The sequence below is a fragment of the Miscanthus floridulus genome, chromosome 10, assembly GCF_019320115.1.
Source record: "Miscanthus floridulus cultivar M001 chromosome 10, ASM1932011v1, whole genome shotgun sequence".
Taxonomy (NCBI): Eukaryota; Viridiplantae; Streptophyta; class Magnoliopsida; order Poales; family Poaceae; genus Miscanthus; species Miscanthus floridulus.
The window spans coordinates 52,549,778-52,573,667 of NC_089589.1; the positions used below are offsets into that span (position 1 = coordinate 52,549,778).

General features: G+C 50.1%; 3 non-coding genes and 3 pseudogenes across 3 annotated transcripts; 1 reads left to right on the top strand and 5 right to left on the bottom strand.

The window, feature by feature from the left end:
• Positions 1–14,074: 14,074 nt before the first annotated feature.
• LOC136488634 (uncharacterized) lies at positions 14,075–22,513 on the top strand (annotated as a pseudogene).
• LOC136490496 (small nucleolar RNA F1/F2/snoR5a) lies at positions 19,802–19,941 on the bottom strand. The gene has a single exon (XR_010767774.1). It is a non-coding gene; the product is annotated as a small nucleolar RNA F1/F2/snoR5a (small nucleolar RNA).
• On the bottom strand, positions 20,000–20,080 carry LOC136490435 (small nucleolar RNA Z196/R39/R59 family). The gene has a single exon (XR_010767722.1). It is a non-coding gene; the product is annotated as a small nucleolar RNA Z196/R39/R59 family (small nucleolar RNA).
• LOC136490429 (small nucleolar RNA Z195/SNORD33/SNORD32 family) lies at positions 20,187–20,267 on the bottom strand (annotated as a pseudogene).
• Positions 20,471–20,552, bottom strand: LOC136490427 (small nucleolar RNA Z195/SNORD33/SNORD32 family; annotated as a pseudogene).
• On the bottom strand, positions 20,679–20,780 carry LOC136490483 (small nucleolar RNA Z194). Its single transcript, XR_010767761.1, has one exon. It is a non-coding gene; the product is annotated as a small nucleolar RNA Z194 (small nucleolar RNA).
• Positions 22,514–23,890: the final 1,377 nt, after the last annotated feature.

Sequence of the window (23,890 nt, forward strand, 5' to 3'; positions counted from 1 at the left end):
TCATCATCAGGATCAGAGCTAGCAATCAAGAGAAGACTAGTCCTCCAAGTTATGATCTAGCCTTTGTAAATAGAAATAGTGCGATAGAGAGAGGGAAGAGTTTTGAGGAAGTGTCGGCCTGTCGGTGCTCACTCAATGGCTTGTACCTTGGCGGAATCAAGTTCTATTTGAGCTTACTTCTGAGATTTCTCTCGTAGTCAACTTCTGATTCAATTAAGTATTGTGTTTATATTGTTCATCAGGTTTGTGACTCTTTTTGATTACTTTAATCCTTGTCGCTCTTGGGTTAGAGAAGTATTCGTAATATAAGCGTGGTGCTTAGACTCGGTTACTCGTGAATGTACCCTTCATTCCGGATTGGTGGTAGATCGCAAGGGTGACTATAAAGACTCGTTGAGTCCTTTGTAGACCATCTCCTATTTGTAGGCCGAGCAGGATCTGGTTACTATAGAAAAACATACTCTACTTATGTTTCTCCCTAGTAATGTCCCCAGTTGAACAGTAGAAGACATAGCTTACCCAAGTTAGAACTAGACAACCCTAGTAATCCCCTCTATGCTCCTGTTTATCTTAAGCCTTGAGGCTACTCCTGGTTAAGCTCGACTTAGTTAATTTCACACATGTTTCCTTGAGTTCGATATTCTGGAATACTTTTCGGTGAAGTGCTACATCGGTATCCATGTGCTTGCGGATTTATCTGTGTGCATTTAAATATACCAACACATGGTTAATAATATGAATTTAAAAAATTTGTGATTGTCATTAGTATTTGAGTCGTTAAGGAAATATTGTTTCTAATAAAATATAACCTATATATTTATCATTCATGCATGTTGGCTCCACATTTATGCTTACTTTTATCAAATCTTAGTATATTAATATTGATATAAGTGGGTAATATAGAAGCATATACACATTTTATGGATATTTAAACAATATTTTAATAGAATATGTTGATAACTTTTAGGTCTAGATTTGAGAGGTTATTTATTTTTCAAATAATAAGATAAAAATTGGGCCAAAATTATCTATCATATTAAAAGTACATGGAAAATTGGGCTACGAATTACCTATCATATTAAGGGTATGTGGGTAATTAGATGTAAATTTAGGTATACTTTAGATCATGTTTCTTATTGGCATACATGGGCAGTTTAAATATAGAGTCTTGTGTTACTTTGTGTTGTTTTATGTAATAGTAGAGACTGGTTATTATTTAATATTGCTTATTACCAATGGTGATTGGGTTTTATCAAATGGATGTTCAAATGTTTGAGATTTTTATGAGGATTTCTAGGATCTATCGTGTATTGTGAGAATTAACATGGAGGATCCATTAGGGACCTCTAGTTAGAATTTCTAGTATTTATCTTTTTTCTAGCGTGATATGTATTTAATTGAAATTTAATATTAAGAAATATAAATTCTAGTTGCATCCCTTATTGTGAATTCTTGAATCATAGTTTTGCTTTCAACTTTTAATCGAGTTGTGCAATTTTTCACATGTTGAGTAGATACTCTAGTTTTTTCATCTTTTATTCAAAATTTATTCTTTTTTTAAAAAAGAGTTTAGGGCCTAGAAGTATTATTTTTTACTGTTAATTAACTTGAAACGCAGATTGCACCATGGCACTGAATTTGTTTCATTTGTTATATCACTGTGTGTACTATTGTATTATATTTTATAGAGTGCTTAAAGTTAAATTACCGGTATTGATATGACATAATGTTTCGATTGAAATATATACACTTATTTGAAATTACAACTTATGAAACTTATTATGATGTAGTGTTCATATAATTTAAAGTGAAATGTTAGTGTTATGTTCTTTCTATTTGGCTTGTCAATTAAACATTTCCCATGTGTCGGGTTCATAAACACGGGGTCCCTCATGGACCTGCTTCCCAACAAAAGCTCGGCCTAGCAGATGACGTTGCGAATGACGCGCAACTCCTGGGCCAGCCCAAAAACCTAAACGACAGGCTAGAAGGGCGATCTCCGATCACAAGGACTGGCCAAGGAGAGGACCGATGCTCGCTTCTGACTCTGGCTTGCCTCTCCGACCAGAAGGCCTGGCCAAGGAGGAACGATGCTCGCTTCCGACTCTGGCCCGCCTCTCCGCCTAGAAGGCCTGGCCAGCTTGCCTCTGATTCTGGCGCTCGGTTCTGACCCCAACTACCTCTCTGACCAGAACTCCTGGCCAAAGAGGAATGGCGCTCGCTTCCATCACTTCTGACTCCGGCTCGCCTCTCCGACCGGAAGGCCTTGCTGAGAAGGGACGATGCTCGCCTCTGACTTCAACTCGCTTCTCCGACTAGAAATACACCAAACCTCTGCTTACCGCTCTTCTCCGACTGGGAGGCCGGAGCTAGCTGGGGAACGACAGACTGGGGACGCCCGCTCGGTGAAAACCTAGGAAACAGGCAGAGCAAGTAAGGTAGGGCGCTCCAATCAAACGCAATATCAAGGACCGTACCCTGCACACCTGCAGGACAGTACTGTCAGGTCATGTTAGAAGGGTACTTTATATCCTTCCAAACATGTTAGAACACCAATAGTGTTATGGGCGCCGACATTTATCCTACAGTATGGTAGGTGCCAATATCGGCCATACCAAAAGATCACGACGGATCCTATCACATGCATCCAGACATCAACAGTGTTGTGGGCGTCGACAAACCTCCTTGCACCCGACGGCTTGGGCAACAAGACTAGGTAGCACACACACTGTCTTTCTCTAACTGCTCTTTCCCTTGTAAAGCCATCCCCTTTATTTATAAAAGGGGATGCACTCTCTCCAAAAAGAGGACGGATCAATTCACTGACGATTCAACCACCAGGGGATCAATTCACGAACGATTCGAACAACCTATGATTCGAACGATTCCAACAAAGCACATGCTCAAATATTTAGCGCACGTAGGAGCTCCCGTCTCTCTTGGCCCTTCGGTCCAGAGTTCGACCGGACCTCTTGCACCCCCATCTTACTCCCTCTCGTTTGTAACCCCACAGCAAACTTTGAGCACCTAGGCTCAAGAATAAAGTCACCGACCGACTCACACTAGACGTAGGGCACGTTGCCTGAACTAGTATAAACCCTATGTCATTGAGTGCTAGGCCACATCCAATCACAACGTACTACAAAACTACAAATATTTATGTGTTGGTCAATTTTCTGCACAGACCGTTGGCGCCGTCCATGGGGAGGGCGCCATACGTTCACGCTTTTGGTCATCGGATGGCCAACCTTTCCGCTGCCTTTGCCATGGCGGGCTCAAGCGATATGACTCACTTTGGCTCGCTAGACTTTCCCATGCTCCCACCTATTGGGATGTGGGTTCCACCAGTCTTCAAGCCATCCTAGGCCTCCTCTTTGGAAGCCTGGACTTCATCGTCGACCAGCTTGGCATGCTTCGCCTTCGCAAGAAGGCACTTGTTCTGGCGCTCGTCAGAGGGACACCCTTCGTCGGCTCCAAAACACCTGACGACCTCAATGACGAGGCGCCTATGCTTCGCTCCGAGCCCACACTAGGCTCAAACCCCACTGTGAGTAATATACATACTGTTATTTACTCGCTGTTTACTATTTTTTGTCGATTCTCTGGACTGACCCTGTTGTCCCTGCCGTGACCATCGTGCGACCGATTCCCCTATGGCCTCACGTCCCCTGTGGATGCATACACACGGGGCTCCGAAAGATGCTGGTGCCGCACCCTCTCACATCCAAATTCATGGGAATGGTGGACTACGCTCCCACCTCTTTTCACGACCTCATGTATGATGATGTTGAGAGCGATGGCTCCAGCATCGACAACGTCGTGGCATCAAGCCACCCTCTATCCCGCGAGTGTGCTATTGCGGACACTCCAGGATAGCCACCGGTGGTGGTGGAGTGTCTTCAGACCCACACCCCTCTAGACCCTCGTGCGGATGCCCTCACGTGTGCCCAGGAGAACAGCGAGGGGCTACGACAAAGGCGGCAGAACCAGCCGCCACCTACATCGGCGTGCTCAGCACACCACGATCCGCCCCGTGCACATAACCCAATGAGCGGCGCCCGGGGTCACGCCCGCCAGGTTTAGCGCAACATCATCGATGGGGGGAATGATCCCCCATAGTTCACTCGGGCTGGTTAGAACATCACAGCAGCGGTGATGCTTTTGCGAGGCCTTCCCGAGCTCGTCGACCCATAGGAGCTGGTGGTCCACCAAAACCTCCGGGCGCTGGTGGAGACCGCTGCTGTTCAATAGGCGGAGAGCTCTGCGTCGCGACTCTGACTCGCGGCCTCACTCCCCACCAAGGGAGCAGGGACGCACCAGACGCATCGCACCATCCGCTCACCTCTACAGCCACTAAGCATGGAACAGGAGGACACAGCTGCACCACAGCCTGACCCACCACCCACTCTACACTGGCCACCTATGCGTGAATGCCTCAGGTCGAACCGAGACGCTCACAGCGTCATCAACAACTGGCATCAGGCCCGGCATGACAATGACATCCATCGGGCGGCGGTGAGAGCAGGCAGCACGGGCTCCGACCGGACCATCGATGGGATCGATGAGACACACCCCAGGCGTGGTTACCGATCGGACGACTAGAGTCCCAGCCCGGATGGCCCACGACCATGGGCTTTTGGCCGATGCATCTAGAAAGCGCCATTCCCATAGCTCTTCCGACCGCCTACCAACATCGCCAAGTATACCAGGGAGACAAACCCTGGTATATGGCTCAAGGACTTCTGGCTCGCCTACCGAGCTAGAGGAGTGGATGATGATCACTTCATCATTCAGTACATCCCCATCTGCATGGGGGAACATGTTCGAGCAAGGATCGAATTCCTCCTGCACAATAGCATCCGCAACTGGGCAGACCTCAAGAGGATCTTTGTCGGGAATTTTTAGGGGACGTACGTCCGCCCGGGGAACTCCTAGGACCTCAAGAGCTGCCAGCAGGAGCCCAAGGAGTCCCTACGGGACTACATCCGTTGGTTCTTGAAGCGGTGCAACTCCCTTCCTAATGTCATCAATGCGGACGTCATCAGCGCATTCCTCTCCGGACAACCTGTGAGTCCCTGATCCACAAGCTTGGCTGCCTCAAGCCCCAAACCACCCATGACCTGCTCGACGTCACCATGAACCATGCCTCTAGTGAGGAGGTGGTCAGAGCAGTCTTCAACGGAGGCTAGGACAAGGGCAAGGCCAAGCGCGAGGAACAAGATGAGGGCCCCTCCATGTAGAGGTGCAAAATAACAAGAAGGATCAGCGCCGACTAGCCAACTCCATGTTGGTCGCCATGGCCGATCGCACGGGCAAGCAGCCCTAGAAGGGCTAGCCTAGACACTTCGACAAGCTCATAGATAGTCCATGGACCAACCACACCTACTCCATCAAGCACCTCTACAAGGACTACGAGGTCCTCAAGCGCTTCCTACAACAGGCTGGTGGGCCAAAAGAAGGAAAGGGCAAGGAGGCAGCAGCCCAGCAAGGAGGCACGGTGGGCAAGGATGGGAACGACTTTCCCGACCCCGAGGAATGCATCATGATCTTTGGGGGATCCGATGCCATCTACTCCAAGTGCTAGCAAAAAGTGCGCTACCGAGAGGCATGTGTCGCCGAGACGGTCGTCCCCACCTTCCTACGCTGGTTGGAATTTCCAATCACCTTTGATTAGAGGGACCATCCTTCTCATGTTGCCAGACTAGGTCGCTACCCACTCATCGTCGACACCATTGTCCAGAAGAAGTGCCTCACCATGGTGCTGATGGATGGAGGTAGCGGTCTCAACTTCCTCTACGTCGACACTCTCAACACCATGCGCATCCCCTGGTCAGAGCTCTGCCAAGTGAGCTCTCCCTTCCATGGCGTGACCCTAAGGACACAAGCGTACCCGCTCGGGTAGATCGACCTGCCCGTCACGTTTGGCAACCGAGCTAACTTCTGCTCGGAGGTGCTTACCTTCGAGGTGGTGGACTTCCCGGGGTCTTACCACACCTTCTAGGGGTGGCCATGCTACACCAAATTCATGGCGGTCCCTGACTACACGTACCTAAAGCTAAAGATGTCAGGACCGAACAGCGTCATCATAGTGGGTAGCACCTTCTCGTACACCTACACATGCGTCCGCGAGCATTTTGAGCTCGCCACTGTCGTCATCAACTCTTCTGAGCTCCCATGGCTCGGGGAGTTGTCGACCCTAGCGGTCTCGGATGGCTACAAGCCAACCTCCTCGACTGCCTTTCGCCCACTCGAGGAGACCAAAGCGGTGGGGATCGACCCCACCGACCCAACCAAGATGGTAAGGATTAGGATCCAGCTCTCAGCCAAATAGGAATGTGAGCTCATCAACTTTCTATGAGCCAACCATGATGTTTTCGCATGGAAACCCTTTGACATGCCAGGCATACCATGGGAGGTCATCGAGCATGCACTATGTCTCATTCTGGGCTCAAAGCCCACCAAGCAACGCCTATGTCGCTTTGACGACGAGAGGCGTAGGGCCATTAGCGAGGAGATCACCAAACTCCTGGCAACCGGCTTCATCGAAGAGGTATACCACTCCGACTAGCTTGCCAATCCTGTTCTTGTTAAAAAGAAGACTGGGAAATGGAGAATGTGCATTGATTATACTGGCCTCAACAAGGCGTGTCTGAAGGACCATTTTCCTTTACCATGCATAGACCAGATAGTCGACTCCACCTTAGGATGTGAAATCCTCTCCTTTCTGGATGCCTACTCAGGCTATCACCAGATCACAATGAAAGAGTCCGACTAGCTCCTAACTTCGTTCATCACCCCATATGGTTCATACTATTACATAACTATTCCTTTTGGTCTAAAGAACGCTGGTGCCACCTACCAAAGATGCATGCAACAATGCTTCACCGATCAAATCGATCTGATCGATCAGCCTGAACAAGTCGAGCGGCTGAAACCAACAATTGCCGTCTATGTTGATGACATAGTGGTCAAAACGGCTCAAGCTTGCGACCTGATCAAAAACTTGGCCACGATGTTCACGAACCTCTAAAGATTCAACATCAAGTTGAATCCCAAAAAATGTGTTTTTGGGGTTCTGAAGGGGAAGCTGCTTGGATACATTGTGTCCGAACGCGGCATCAAGGCCAACCCCAAAAAAATCATGGCCATCTCCAACATTGGCCCTATACACAACGTCAAGGGCATACAAAGGCTCACTGGATGCTTGGTCGCCCTGAGCAGATTCATCTCCCAGCTCAGCGAACGGGCGATACCGCTCTACAAGCTTCTCAAAAAGACGAACACTTTCATCTAGACTAAGGAAGCACAACAGGCTTTGGAGAGCCTCAAAGCGTCTCTGATGTCGGCCCTAATCCTCGTTGCTCCCAAATGGGGAGAACCCCTCCTCTACGTCATGGCAAGGAACCATGTGGTAAGCGTCGCCCTAGTCATTGAAAGGGAGAGGTCAAGACACCACCTTAAGGTCCAATGACCCGTATACTTCATCGGGGAGGTACTCACCAACCCTAAGGTCTGGTATCCCTAGGTGCAAAAACTCTCACTCGCCATGTTGATGTCGCCCTGTAAGCTCCTGCACTACTTCACCGACCACGAAGTCTCAGCCGTCACTTCATACCCGCTCGAAGACATCATCCGCAACTGTGACACCGCAGGGCGAATCTCTAAGTGGGCACTCAAACTAATGGGCCACGACATCAGGTACATTCCCCGTACCACTATTAAATCTCATGATCTCATGGACTTTGTCGCCGAATGGACGGAGGTCCAGCTTCTGACCCTGGATGTCACCCACGAGTACTGGACGATGTACTTCGACGGGTCCGTAATGGCGCCTGGCTCGAGGGCTGGAGTGGTTCTGATCTCCCCGAATGGGAGTAGGCTCCGCTATGCGATCCGCCTCCACTTTTTGGCCTAAAACAATGCCACAAAATATGAGGCCCTCATCAGCGGACTGCGCATCGCCAACGTGCTCAGCACTATGCGACTCTATGTTCGCGGCGACTCTACATTCGTGCATCACCAAGGAGTCCTCCTGCAAAACCCCCCTCTTGGCAGCATACTGCCAGGAGGTGCACAAGCTCGAGGACAAATTCTAGGGGATCGAGCTACACCATGTCCCCTAAAAGGACAATGATGCCACCAATTTTCTCGCAAAATTGGCTGCCAGGCAGGTTCCATCTCCGGACGGGGTCTTCATCAATGACCTTCACGAACCGTCTGCCCGCATCCTAGAGTGTCCGATCTAGGCACACCCCAATGCCGACTCGGTGCTCGGGGGCTCCAACCCTAGTGCCTCTATGACGACGTCGCCCGTCGACATCAACGTGCTAGCACTCGATCAAGCTAACTGGCAAGCGCCGCTACTCGCCTACCTCCTCGAGGAGGTTGTCCCACCTAAAAGGACTGAAGCATGACAAATTGCTCGATACGCCAAGACATTCATTGTGATCAGAAACGAACTCTACAAACGGAGCCCGTCGGGAGTACTCATGAAGTGCATCCGTACCAACCAAGGCAGCAGCTCCTCCTCAAGGTCCATGCCGGAATCTCTAGACATCACACGGCCCTGAGGTCATTGGTCGGAAAAGCCTTTCACCAAGGTTTTTACTGGCCCACCAAACTATGAGATGTAGAGGAGGTCATCCGCAGGTGTGAAGGATGCTAGTTCTATGTTCGGCAAACTCATCCGCCAGCACAAGAGCTCCAAACCATCCCCATCACCTGGTCGTTCGTGGTATGGGGCCTCGACATGGTAGGACCCCTCAAAAAGGGCCCGAGCAGCTTCACTCACCTACTCATAGCGGTCGATAAGTTCACCAAGTGGATCTAGGCCAAGCCCATCACCAACATCTACTCGGAAGAGGCGATCAAATTCTTCCACGACATCATCTACCGGTTCGGTGTTCCTAACTGTATCATCACTAACCACGGAACTAACTTCACCAGGAAGAAGTTCCTGGACTTTAGTGATGGATACAGCATCTGGATCGACTAGGCCTCGATCGGACATCCACATACTAACGGTCAGGTCGAGCGAGCCAATGACATGGTCCTCCAAGGACTCAAGCCGCGTATCTTCGACCGACTGAACAAGTATGCCGGGCGATGGGTTGTAGAGGTCCCCATGATCCTCTAGAGCCTAAGAATGACCCCGAACCAATCCATAGGGTTCACACCCTTCTTCCTGGCCTACGGAGCTAAAGCAGTGCTGCCCTCCAACCTCGATCATGGCGCACCAAGAGTGAAGGCCTTCGACCACGACCGAGCTATGGAGGCTCAGCAAGACACAGTCGACCTGCTCAAGGAGGCCCATGAGACGACTGTCATCTGCTCCGCCGCTCGCTACCAACAGACTCTTTGCAGGTACCATGAGAGGAAAATCAGAGGGAGAAGCCTCGAGGTCGGAGACCTTGTGCTTCGAAGGACCCAATCGACCAAGGAGATGCACAAACTCTCTCTGCCTTGGGAACGACCCTATACAGTGACCAAAGTGATCCGACTGGGTGCCTACCGACTGAAGGACGACAACAGCAACGTTCTCACCAACACTTGGAATATCGAACAGTTAAGTCGTTTCTTCCCCTAAAAATTCAGTCTTATCGCTTTCTTTCACTTAACGTTTGCTCCTACAAGCGCCCTAGACCAAACACTCTCGGCCCGGGTCGCTTGGGGGCTCCATGAGGGTGCGATACCACCTATCTTTTTTACTATCTTATGGTAAGTACCTTTCTACTAGAATGAAAGGGTAGTCCGTTCCTTTAATTGCCTTACATAGCTTTGCTTTAAACATACCGACCGATCACACCCCGCCACAACCTACGGTTATGAGTAGCTGAGCCTCACGGGCCATGCTCGGGTTCTTAAGGTTGTAGCCTATGGTTCAAATGGGCAGGTGCGAAAAAGAAAGAATAAAAAACAAAGTTATGCTAGGGTAAAAATAAGGAACGGATGGGACAAGCTTCCCCGAACAAAGTGATTCATCACAAAACAAAATGGATGTATTCATAAATACGAAGTGTTCACATAGGGGCTCCCACATGAACTTAACTTTTACATCTACTGAACTACTTTTACTCTAATTCCTACTATGGTTGCCCGGCGACATCGGCTGACGGCGCGACCGGTGAAGGCAGGGGCTGCTCGATCTCCGACTGGACGACACCTGGCTCGGTCGGAGGTGGGGAGACGTTCGCTTTCGACACAGGCTCCACTCCATCCATAGGTTGGGTGATGTCCTCCTAGCCCATGCCTTTAGCTATGTTCATGTGGCGGGCATCCATCACCCACTGCGCGGAGACTTGCTCGGCCACCAACTATGGGTGTGGCAGCAAGCTTTCCCCAAGCGCATGGATGGCCTCTGGGCACCAGCCGACGGCATACACACTATAGATGTTGGTGAAGTCTAGGTCCGGGTGGTGCATGGCAACCAAAGTCAGCACCCCTGACGTCCCATAGAACATTCCGTCGGTGATAAGCGCCCGCACTTCGTCTGGGACCTTCGCCAGTCGGACGGCGGGTGTGTTGGTGCTCAACACTGACCCAAAGACCTCTGAGACGACGACCTAGGCAACGTTGCAAAACTGGTCGAGCACCACCTCGAGAGCATGTCGCTCTTTAAGGGACATGGCCAGTGCCTCTGCATTCTGACCAATCGTCGCCTTGGCTGTCTCTAGGTCCTGCTCCAGAGAACCAACCTTCCTGCCTAGCTCTGGAAGAAGGATGACAATCTCAGAAGCATGCTAAAGGAACAAATCAAGACATCAAAAGTAGAACAGATACATACCAAGGCGGGTGTTCTTGAGGATGGAGAGTCCCTCCTCTAGCCAAGTCACCTGCTCACGCAATCGGGCGTTCAACTCCTCCATCCTGAGCACCCGGCCTCGAAGCGTGAGCACTTCCTCGTCTACCTCCGACCGGGCCTTCCACTCTAACTCTAGGGCCTTCTGCTCCACACTCTAGGGCCTCTAGGGAACTCTAGAGCGCCACCTCGGTCTCTGCCAAGGACTTCTAGAGCACCGCCTTAGTCTCTGCCTGGCGGACCTTCACCGCCACAAGCCCCCGCTCAGTGGTGGTCGCCCGCTCTGCCGCAAGCACCTCCACCGCCCAGCCTTGAGACTCACGGCGGGTGGACTCTAGCTCGCACTTAAGCTCGGCGACCTGCTGCGACATCGTGGCCTCCCGAGCATGCTCCTATCGGAGGAAGCGAGACTTGAGGCTCGACATCTCCTCCAAGCCCTACAACACAAGAGGCAAACACGCTGAGATAACCAGTGGAAGACTAAGGAGCTAAGGATGAACATAGAAAAACTACCTCTACGACGTGGGGTAGGTCAACAGTAACCGCCTGCTGGATGGACTTGACCTGCTCTAGGGCCTCCTTGAGCTTCACACTGGTTTGGCCGAGATCAGACTCCATGGCGAGTCCTCTCCCCCCAAGCGTGTCGCAGAGCTGATCCTCCTACTCATCCCAAAGGATGAATTGAACCATCCTTGGGTCCTTGGGGCAAGGCCACACCAGGTTGGTAGCCCCCAGCGCACTGGAAGGCCCAGCCGACGATCAGACCACCGCCAGCTCCTGCGATGGCACCGATGGCTCCACCATGTCACTTGCTTCGCCATCGGAGGAGACCTCCACTATCTCGATTTCATGGCCTATTGATGGACGTTCTGCCTCCGGCCTGGCCATGTCTCCCCCCGACACCTCTAGCTTCAACTGGGAGAGCGAGCCATGCAGCCCTCCAATTGGCAAGGCAGGGAGCCCAGTCTCCCTCCCCTCTTCCACCGCAGCCGGTGTAGGAGGGGTCACAAGGGTCACCTCCTATGCGGCCTCCACCATTGCCACTAGGATCACCGCCAACACCATCGCCGCCGCTGTCGCCGTACTCGCAACCGACCCAGGGGGCGCAACCCTTGGAAGGGAAGGTCGCACCACTGCCACCCAGCTCTCCCTATGGCTTGTTGCGATGCACTACAAGGTGGGCCTCCACTCCTCCCGCATATGAGGTGGCGCGATGCTCAACCCTGGTAGTATCTAGCCACTGTCAAAAAAGTACAGGTCAGTCGCACTCCAAAAAACTCAACTATGAGATCGAAAAGAAACGAAGAAAGCATACCGGGATGTAACTGGCAGGGCTCTGAAGCCCCGACCCACCAGCATTGGGCCCGCTGGATGAAGGCCACTCGCAGGTCATGAGCCATGCCACCTCACCTCGACCGGGGGGGGACTCGACCCAACCGGCTCTCGATCGGTCCACAAGTTGCTGCAACTATCGGCTTGAGGTGCGCCGACCGGAGCAGCTAGCGAGCTGTCCCCCTACTATGGGTCACACGCCGGCGCTAGCCCCGAAGATGCACAAGTGTGAGCCCACTCCTTCGACCACCTGGCCTGCCCCACCATGCCTGTTGCAGGTGGGGACAAGGCCGACGACGCCTCAGAAGAGCGTGGCAACCACGTCCACTTCGCCTCCCGCTCATCGACGGCGTCCGAGCTCACGACGCGCTTCCTCGGCGTGGAGCCATCGCCGCGCGTCTCTACCTCCTGCCCACTGCCGGCGGACACAGTCGTAGGCTCACGGCATTCCACCGAGGTCACGACAACCTCCCAGCCTCCCTCGTCCTCGGAGGAGATCACGTCGTCACCCATCTTCGTGGGATCCTCCGACTCGAGCTTCGCCTCAACGTTGCTCCTATTTTCCTAGGCTGACACGTGCCGGGCGATCTCCATCTCCTTCCCATGTTTCCATCAAGCCTTCTTAGCTCTCTTCTTCTTCTTCTTGACCGCCGCCTCGTTCAGGGCGGCTTGTCAAGCCACACCCTCTGGCCCCTTCAGAAGATGCGGCCGGGACATGTAAACTTCGAGTCCCTACGAATTGGACAACTCGAAGTCAAGATATAGGAGAGCAAAAGGGGAAAAGAACACAGAGTAAGAAGAGGGGAGCATACTAGATTGGACAGCTTTGCGACGTGAAGAGGTCCTGGCTTTCCATCAAGTGTCTCTTTGGCCCTCAGTTGCAGCACCCGATCAAGTCAACTCCAAACCTCATTCGTCGCCAACTCCTCCGGTGACGCGTGGTCAGGGTCCGTCAGGCCAGTGTACATCCACATCAGCTGCATCCTTTCTACCAGCGGGGCGACCCGATGGTAGAAGAAGGTGTGGAACACCCACACCCCATCAAGGCCATGCCGCATCAACTTCTGGAGCTCCACCCCAATAATCTCTAGCTTCTTGTTCTGCCAGCTGGTGGGGCCGATGACTAGCTCTCCTGCTCTCTAGCCTCCTACTAGTGAAAGGCAGGAATGGCCCCTCCGCTGGGTTCCTGATGTAGAACCGTTCCCCGTGCCACCCCCGATTAGAATCGTAGGGGTGTATGCGAGGTATGAGCCCAATGAGCCCGGCTTCTTCTGCAGGGTAAAGCCACCAACCAGCACGGTCCTAGCCAACTTCCCCTCCGACAAGGTCGCTCAGTGAAGATTCATCGGAAGAAGTCCACGTGCGGCTCCATCCCGAGGAAGGCCTCGCACACGGTGACGAATCCGGTGATGTGCAGCACCCTAGTTGGATTGAGGTGCTGCAGCTCCAGGCCCCACTCATTGAGGAGTCCACACAGGAACCAGTGCATGGGGTATCCTAACCCACACTCATGGAAGGCGAGGAAGGAGACAACCTCAGCGGCCTGAGGTCGTGGGAAATCCTCCCCGCAGGAGCCCTCTAGTGCGCCACCTCTCCTTTGGTGGCAGCACCCCTTCTCGGCGAAGGTGGCCAGCACTGACTCGCTCACGTAGGATGACCTCCAGCTCAACATTGCACTCTAGATTCATGAATATATCTATGCGTTTCTCCTCTCCCTTTTTTTCTCCTAGGAACCACCATGGCACACGAACGCTCTTGGCGAGAAGGAAGAAGGAGGAGAGGCGGCAAATGGGGAATAGGTGAAGGAACGGGATAGAAGCCCTCTCCCATCCCCTATTTAATGAGGATGCGCAATAGTTCGGGAAAGGTGAAGGATTGGGGCAAAAAACCCTATCCCTTCCCCCATTCAATGCGGATGGGATGCGGTGGGACGCGTCCTAACCGATGGGATGCACCCTGCCCGACGAGACGGCGCCTGGTTAGATAGGACATGGCCTAGGCATGACCCACCACTATCGCATGCTGGGCATGGGAAACAAGGCATGACTATGCGCAGGCGGCTCTCTGCCTTCCTAGGCAAGATGTGGAAGGGCCCAACAACGGGTTCTTTGCCAGAGAGAGACCAACGGACTTCCTGAGTCAATCGGATGACTCAGGCAAATACCGAGGGACAAGAAAGGAGCAGAGGGATGCCCCATATAGGCCATGACTTACTCCATCACAAACAACAAGCATGGACCCCATTTAGACATATCTGATAAAAACTCCTCAAAGCCTGACACTCGGGTCGGCAAGGTAACTCTACCGATCCCTCTTACTTTATTTTTTCCTGATGCATGATCATTCATTCATCCATTCTCATATATGCATTCACGCATTCATTCACACAATCATTCATTCATCCCATACATCCAAAGCATCGCATATGCAACTAATGCATCATAACACTTCATGTTTTGTCATGAAACGGTAGTTGCCTCATTCAACATGAGCAACGATCGACCGGGGTTCAAAGGCTGGCCCACGAAGGGCTCAAGGCCGCCCTGTGTCAAATAGAGCCAGGGGAGAAAATGCAAATGAGCCCTAGCGGCCCTTGCCCAGTCTGCTATGAAGCAGACAATGTCATCTCAACCTTCTCGTTCGATCCTAACCTTGAGCCATGCCCACAGAATCTTCATCGAGGGGAGGCCAGTGGGCCACCTAGGTCAGTCTCTGGAATGACTCAAGCATCTGCCGAGATGCGGGTTAAGGAGCAGTGGAATGCCACATGAGGGCTATGCCGACCCTGTCATGAACAACAGACCCAGATTCCACTCGGACATGCCCGTTAGCGAGCTCACCCAGCGCGTCGCTCAAGCCATTGAGGCAAGCAATGTTAGCTCAGCCCCTCTGGTTGTGGGAACCACGGACGGGGTAATGCACGAAACTAGACCAACCCCTGCCAAAGCCCAACGGGGCTCGGGGGCTCAGGTCGCTCGATATCGACTTAGGAACTTAACCGACCGCGCAGGTCGCAGGCGGGAAAAACACGGGCGAACACCCCAAACGACAGTTTGTGGCCCAAGGAAGAGCACCAAGATGCTCAACCTCCAATTGACTCGCTAGTCGAATGCAGGCTCGAGGGCTACACCCGCAGGTGCGCTCGTACGCACCCGCTGTCAAAACAAAAATTCTCCCACCGTCAAGACAAAAATCCTCCAGACGATTCTAGCCAAATCACCCGGGGGATCGAGGGCTACACCCGCGGGTGCACTCACGCGCAGCTGCTATCAAGAAAAAAAATCCTCCAAACAATTCTAACCAAATCACCCGGGGGCTCGGGGGCTCCTATCGGGTTCATAAACCCATGGTCCCTCATGGACCTGCTTCCCAGCAAAAGCTCGGGCTAGCAGATGACATTGCGAACGACGCACAACTCCTGGGCCGGCCCAAAAACCTAAATGATAGGCCAGAAGGGTGATCTCCGACCGGAAGGCCTGGCCAAGGAGAGGACCAACGCTCGCTTCCGACTCCGGCCTGCCTCTTCGATCGGAAGGCCTGGCCAAGGAGGAATGATGCTCTCTTCCAACTCTGGCCCGCCTCTCTGACTGGAAGGCCTGGCCAGCTCACCTCCGACTCCGGTGCTTGATTCTGACCCCAGCTACCTCTCCAACTGGAAGGCCTGGCCAAAGAGGAACGGCGCTCACTTCTGTCACTTCCGACTCTAGCCCACCTCTCCGACAGGAAGGCCTGGCCGAGAAGGGACGACGCTCGCCTCGGACTCTGACTCGCTTCTCCGACCGGGAATACACCAAACCTCTACTTACAGCTCTTTTCCAACTAGGAGGCCGGAACCGACTAGGGAACGACCGACCGGGGATGCCCGCTTGGTGAAAACCTAGGAAACGGGTAGAGCAAGTGAGGCAGGGCGCTCTAGTCAAATGCAATATGAAGGACCATACCCTGCACACCTGCAGGCAGTACTATCAGGTCATGTTAGAAGGGTACTTTATATCCTTCTAGACATGTCAGAATACCAACAGTGTTATGGCGCCGATATTTATCCTACAGTATGGTAGGCGCCAACATCGGCCATACCAGAAGATCACGATGGAGCCTATCACATGCATCCGAACATCAACAGTGTTGTGGGCGCCGACAAACTGCCGTGTCCCCGACGGTGTGGGCAATAAGACTAGGTACCACACACACTTTCTTTCTCTAACTACTCTTTCTCTTGTAAAGCCATCCCCTTCATCTATAAAAGGGGATGTGTTCTCTCCAAAAAGAGGATGGATCGATTCACAACGATTCAACCACCAGGGGATCGATTCACGAACGATTCGAACAACCTACGATTCGAATGATTCCAACAAAGCTCACGCTCAAATACTTAGCGCACGTAGGAGCTCCCATCTCTCTTGGCCCTTCGGTCCAGAGTCTGACCGGACCTCTTGCACCTCCCATCTTACCCCCTCTCGTTTGTAACCCCACAGCAAACTTTGAGCACCTGGGCTCAGGAATAAAGTCACCGACCGACTCACAATGGACGTAGGGCATGTTGCCTAAACCAGTATAAACCCTGTGTCATTGAGTGCTTGGCCACATCCGATCACAACGTACGACAAAACTACAAATATTTACGTGTTGGTCACTTTCTGCACTGACACCATGCTTTATAAGGCCAGTCTCAATGAGAGTTTCATCAGAGATGCATTTAATAGCCACATAAAAACATTTGATGATGTGGAAACATTTTTAAGAAGAGAGAGAAGAAGTAAGTTTCATGGGCATGAAACTCTCTTGGAATGATTAACAACTCTCTACGAGTCATGAAATTAAATGTCTATGAAACGATAGAATGAAACTTTTCATTAAGAGTGTGTGTTTCATCCATATTTCATTTCATTCTATTTGACATGGCAAGTAGACTTAACATTTCATTGAGTCGAGCCAAAAACAAGTCTGACTATTTTAGGCGAAAAAACCCTCCCATTGTGTGAGTTGAGCTTGATTTTGGCCTGACAGGCCACCTGCGTAGTTTATAGTGTAAAATACGTAAAATAAATATTTCAGGCCTGGCTCGGGCTAAGAAAAAATTTTCTAGATAGTGTGGTCTTTGCCCAGGCCTTAGCTGCTAAGTCTCATGGGCGGGCGAAAACCCGCCATGCTAGTGCTAGGCCTGTGGGTCAAGCCATGCTCAATTTACTCAGGTCTATTAACATGTAGATTTGAGGGATATTTTTGTTGAAGCCTAGCATTTACATGTAGATTTGAGGGGTAGTTTTGTTTATTTCTTTGTAAGAGCATCTTCAAGAGTTCCCTATTTGTCTTCCTAATACTTGGTTTTTAGGAAAATCAGAAAAAATCTCTCTCCAATAGTTCCTAATCCATCCTCCTAATATTTAGGTACTTTGGAAAACTGAGCCAGTTCCGCGTAACTTTACGTGGCTCTTAAGTAGTGGGGATCCAGGACGACGGGGGATACGCCGTCGGCGTGAGCTACGGCCTGATGCTGTGCGACCCGCTGGCGCTGGCGCGGTTCCTGCTATTGTGGGCGCACACACACGCGGCGATGAAGGCGCGGAACAAGGTCACCGCAATACCGATGATGCAGTACACGGGCTACTTCCTGCGGCCCAACACCATGACCCGCCGCATCAAGTCCGTCCCGCTCGATGCCTTAGCCGTGGACGCCGGCGGCGGCACCGAGACCGCGCTCTTCAAAGCCTCCGGGGTGCCCGACCACCGTGCGATCGCCAGGGCCTGCGTGGATGAGGCCAGCGACAGGCTCGGCGCGACAGCCAACAAGGTGTCGCGTCTCTCGCTGCTCGTCGTCGCCAGGGACGGTGTCGGGGACAACCCGAGAAGGATGAGCATGGAGACGTGCACCGTGGATAGCCTGCCTGTCCCCGGCGGCTCTTCCGGCAACAAGCCAGAGGTTGCGCAGTGGCAGGACCTCGGGCTGGAATAGTTTGCGCTCCGGGGGAGCAAGCCCGTGCACGTGTCCTGCAGCATCGTGACTGGCGGGGATGAAGAAGGGCTCGTCGTCGTGATGCCCGATGGCAAAGGGTTTCTGGTCATGCGCTTTTGATTTTTTAAAAGCAATTTATTACAAGCTATCGGAGATGGCTTTCTTTTTTCGCTCCCAATACATTTTTAGGAGTTGTAAAACTACAAGTTTTAGGAGGAAAAAATTGGAAACTCTTGGAGATGCTCTAAGGCTGAGGTAAAAATAGAAATATAAATAATACTTTATGTTATCTTTCATAACGACACTACCGGAAACACTGACTTTGCCATGTGCCACAGGCACTCGGCAAAGACTAAAAAACACTCGACAAAGGCTTTGCCGAGTGTAACACTCGGCAAACAGCATACGACATCTACGGTGTCAGCAAACAGCTATTTGCCAAGTGTTTTTTATCGCGCACTCGGCAAATGGTTTGTCGAGTGTCAAATTTGACACTCGGCAAAAAAAAGTGCTTTGCCGAGTGTTTTTTCAAAATACACTTGGCAAAGGATTATTGTTTGCCGAGTGTTTTTGGAAATTACACTCGGCAAACCTATTTTCCAAAGAAAAATAATAATTTTTTTCTCCGCATACCATTATTGTTTGCCGAGTGTTTTTAGGAATTACACTCGGCAAACCTATTTTTCAAAGAAAAAAAACACTCGGCAAACCTATTTTCCAAAGAAAATTTTTTTTTCTCAGCATATTTCAGTCCTCTTCGCCCTCTCACAAGCAGTCCTCAACCTCCTGAGAGCCCTTGGGTTACCAGTGATACCCTTCTTGTTTTTGCCCTGGACGAAGTGGTTGACCATCCTGTTATCAAAGTCCTCACCATCCAGACGAAGTGGTTGACCTCAAAGATACCTTCCTCAATGGTGAGGAGGGAGACATCGAAGGTACCTCCTCCAAGGTCAAAGATGAGGACGTTGTTCTCGCCAGCACTGGTAGCCTTCTTGTCAAGACCATAGGCAATAGCAGCAGCAGTTGGCTCGTTGATGATACGCAGCACATTGAGGCCAGCAATCACCCCAGCATCCTTTGTGGCCTGCCTCTGTGAGTCGTTAAAGTAGGCAAGGACTGTCACAACAGCATTCTTGATCGTGCTGCCAAGGTAAGCTTCAGCGATCTCACGCATCTTGATGAGAACCATAGAGGAGATCTCTTCAGCTGCAAACTGCTTCTTCTCACCCTTGTGCTGAACAACAATCATTGGCTTCTCACCAGGCCCAGAAATGACCTTGAAGGGCCACATCTTGATATCGCTCTGGACAGAGACATCAGAGAACCTCCTGCCGATGAGACGCTTGGCATCTGCATACAAATGCAATCATGTCAGATATGCATTCCAATACCATACAATTTGAAATGTAACAGAAATCATCCGTCAGTTAAATAAAACTTTGATCAATCAAGTGAAACATAATAATCCTGAGACTACATATAACTAATAAAAAATTCACATCAGTTTTCAGTCAAGATGCCACTAGCAGAAAGGCCAATCAAGTGAACTCCAATAATAGTAGTAACACTGTATTCAGAAAACAAATTACACTAGCTGACTAGCTAGCTAAGAAAAAACAAAAGACTATATTCAGAAAACAAATTACACCTAGCTGGCTAACTAGCTAAGAAAAAGAAATCATCAGTTTTTTTCAGTCATGATCATTAGAACAATCAGAACATGTAAACGGGCATATAGTAACTGGAAACTCATAAATAAGCAACCAGTGTCGCAAAATCTGTTCCCCCTTGTATTCTGCCATGTTTCGAGACACACAATCACAAAGAATGACTGCAAGTCAGATACCAAATGGTATTGACTACAACAAATTACACTAGAAAACGTACTTTGAATGCAATAAAAACTAAATTTGCGGTGCAATCTCAGCCGAAAGATGTGATTTTTGTTGCAATAATCACAGTGATTCAGGAAATGGGAATTTGCATCGCAGATTGCACATAAAAATACAACCAACAATAACTATTTAGACTTTAGAGAACTATTGCTGACTTACAAGATACTATAAAACAGGCAAAAGTTTATAGTAAAAATGAAATGTTAAAGAGAGATCAGATGATAGTGCATGATGTGATCATCACAATGAATGCAGATATCTCCTATGTTATGATATCATCACTTCTCCCATTAAAATTCATCTTATACAACTCTAATAAACCTCAACCACAGACATGATCAAAATATCAGAGCAACAAATAGCAGTACAACATTTTTAAAAGATTGTAATGATGCTTGATGTGCAGTTGCCAACTACCAACCATAAAAGCTAGAGTACAATATTAAACTAGGGGGCCAATATTTTCTAGTAAAAGCAATAGATTAAAGCAATGAGAGATCAGATGGTGATGCATGATGTTGTCATCATAAAGAATGCAGATATCTCATGTGGATATAATCTCATCACTTCTCCCATTACTTAAACCAAAAGGAAACTAAACAACAGATCCAAATGCCATCTTCTAGTCAAGTTTCCCATCTTGACATGACTGGAAGAAAAAAATAGCACAAAATTAAAAAAAACTGAACTCTTGATCTGCAGTTTCAGATTGAAAACCACAAAAGCTATTGTAACATAGCTTTCCATCACTGGTATCAGTGGAATAAAGCGCTTGGGGTAATTGTTTCATCATCAATCTGCCAGCTCAAGAGTTGACAAATAGTACTCCAGAACCAACCAATCAGAATTTCAGTACTGAGTAGGTGCCAAAAATTAACAGATCTAACGCTAACAACAGTCCAAAAACACATTGCATGGATCTACCCAAAAAACATGTATAAATTTTAGTACTGACTCGGCAGACATGGGAATCTCAGCGTAGGGCGGCGGCGGTACCTGACGGACGGGCATTGCGTCCTGCCTCTCCTCGCCCGCTGGCGGCAACCACACCAAGGCCAACATGGTGCCCTTCTGTGTGGAGGAGGGAGGCGCCGATGGCCAGATCTGGAGGAGGGACGCCGACACCATGCCCGCACCACCAGCACCGCCGCCGCCACCACCATCCACACCTGTCGCCGGATCTCGCCGGTGGGGAGGCGACGCCGGGAAGCGGGAGGGGAGGGGCCACGCCAGGGAAGAAGGTAGGGGAGGGGGAGCCGGGGAAGAAGGGAGGGGCGGGATCCGGTGGGGAAGAAGGGAGGAGGGGAGGGGAGGGCCGGATCCGGTGGGGAAGAAGAAGGGGAGGGAGGGGAGGGGCCGGCTGCGGGCGGGGAAGAAGAAGGGGAGGGAGGGGAGGGCCCGGCCGCCGGCAGGGAAGAAGAAGTGGAAGGAGGGGAGGGGCCGGCCATCGGCGGGGGAGGAGGGGAGGGAGGGAGGGGCGGCGGAGGAGGAGGGGATCTCGCCGGGCGGCGGAGGGAAGGGGCTCTCGCTGGGCGGCGGGGGAGAAGTGGAATGAAGATGTGCAAAAGGCTATTAAGGAAAAGAAGGAGTGCTATAAGCGCTTGTATCATGACAGGTGTGCAAACAACATAGAGAAGTACAAGGTGACAAAGAAGACTGCAAAACGAGTGGTGAGTGAGGCAAAGGGGCGGGCATATGAGGACCTTTACCGATGTTTGAATACGAAGGAAGGAGAGAAGGACATTTATACGATGGTTAGGGCTCGCAATAGGAAGACAAGGGACTTCAACCAAGTCAAGTGCATAAAGGATGAGAGGGAGCAGCTCTTGGTGAAGGAGGATGGGATCAGACATAGATGACAAGAGTATTTTGATAAATTGTTCAATGGTGAGAACGAGAACGCCACCGTTCAGCTAGACGACTCATTTGATGACACTAACAGGCACTTTGTGCGGAGGATTCAAGAATCAGAGGTCAGAGAAGCCTTGAAAAGGATGAAAGGGGACAAAGCAATGGGCCCTGATGGTATCCTAATCAAGGTCTGGAGATATCTCGGGGATATAGCTATAGTATGGCTAACCAAGATATTCAACAATATCTTTCGATCGAACAAGTTGCCTGAGCAGTGGAGAAGAAACATATTGGTACCAATCTACAAGAACAATGGAGATATCCAAAGTTGTACTAATTATCAGAGAATTAAGTTGATGAGCCACACTATGAAGTTATGGGAGAGAGTTATCGAGCAGCGCAGATATCAACAAACCAATTTGGTTTCATGCCCAGAAGGTCAACCACAGAAGCAACAGGTTATGGAGCGGTTTAGAGAGCAGAAGAAGTACCTCCACTTGGTTTTCATTGACTTGGAGAAGGCTTATGACAAGATACCTAGAAATGTTATGTGGTGGTCTTTGGACAAACATAAAGTCCAATCAAAGTACGTGACCCTCATCAAGGACATGTACAATAATGTTGTGACTAGTGTTTGAACAAACGATGGTAACACAGATTACTTCCTGATTAAAATTGGACTTCATCAAGGGTCAGCCTTAAGCACGTATCTCTTTGCCTTGGTAATACATGAGGTTACCAGGAACATACAAGGGGATATCCCTTGGTGTATGTTGTTCGCTGATGATGTAGTGCTAGTGGACAAAAGCTAGGCGGGAGTAAATAGGAAACTAGAGTTATGGCAGTAGATCTTTGAGTCTAAAGATTTTAGATTGAGCAGAACTAAAACCGAATACATGAGATGCGACGTTGGCAGAGTTGTACAGGAGGAGGGAGATGTGAGTTTGGAAGGTCAAGTAGTGCCTAAGAATGATACCTTTCGGTATCTGGGATCGATACTACAGAGAGATGGAGATATTAATGTGGACATTAGCCATAGAATCAAAGCATGGTGGATCAAGTGGCGACAAGCTTCTGGCATTCTCTGTGACAGAGGGTACCACAAAAGCTAAAAGGCAAGTTCAATAGAATGGCGATTAGACCGGCTATGTTGTATGGAGCAGAATGTTGACCTACAAAGATTCGACATGTTCAATAACTGAGTGTTGCAGAAATACGTATGTTGCGATGGATTTGCTGTTACACAAGAATGGACCCAGTTCAGAACAATGATATACATGATCGCCTAGAGGTAGCACCAATTGAAGAAAAGCTTGTCCAACATCGGTTGAGGTGGTTTGGCCATATCCAAATAAGACCTACAGAGGTACTAGTGCATTGTGGAGTCCTAAGTCAAGCTAATAATATGAGGAGAGGTAGAGGAAGACCAAAATTGACATAGGGGAGGCAATAAAACAAGATTTGAAAGCTTGGTTTATACCTAGATATCTATGTTTGAATAGGAGTACTTGGATAGCAGCTATTGAAGTGCCTAAACTATGACTTGGAGCTCTTGGTGGGTTTCAACTCTAGCCTACCCCAACTTGTTTGGGACTGAAAGACTATGTTGTTGTTGGTGGTGGTGGTGGTGGTGCTGCTGCTGCTGCAAGATGTATTGTCTAGTATTCCCTCAGTACAAAAGTTTTCATCGTATAAGCCACAAGCAGAGTGTCCAAGGAGGACACAGGACACTAGGCATGCCCATTTTTATTTAATTGCCGCGCTCCCCTTAATGCCCTAGTCTGTTCATTTCTCCCGTGTAAACACATGCTAAAACCGTTCCATGCGAAGGTGCATGGGGACGCTTGTAGATAGCAACCTATCTGACGAAGGGAGTATATGAAGCTAACAGGCAGGGGACTCGACTGGAAGGCAACGATGCATTCATTTGGACTGGAATACAGGGAGTTGTGGGTGCTGGAAACCAAGTAAAACGGGACAGAGAAGCTTAGACAATTTAGACTGCTGGGGAACGAGAGAGACAGAGAGAGAGAGAGAGAGGGAGAGGGAGAGGGAGAGGGA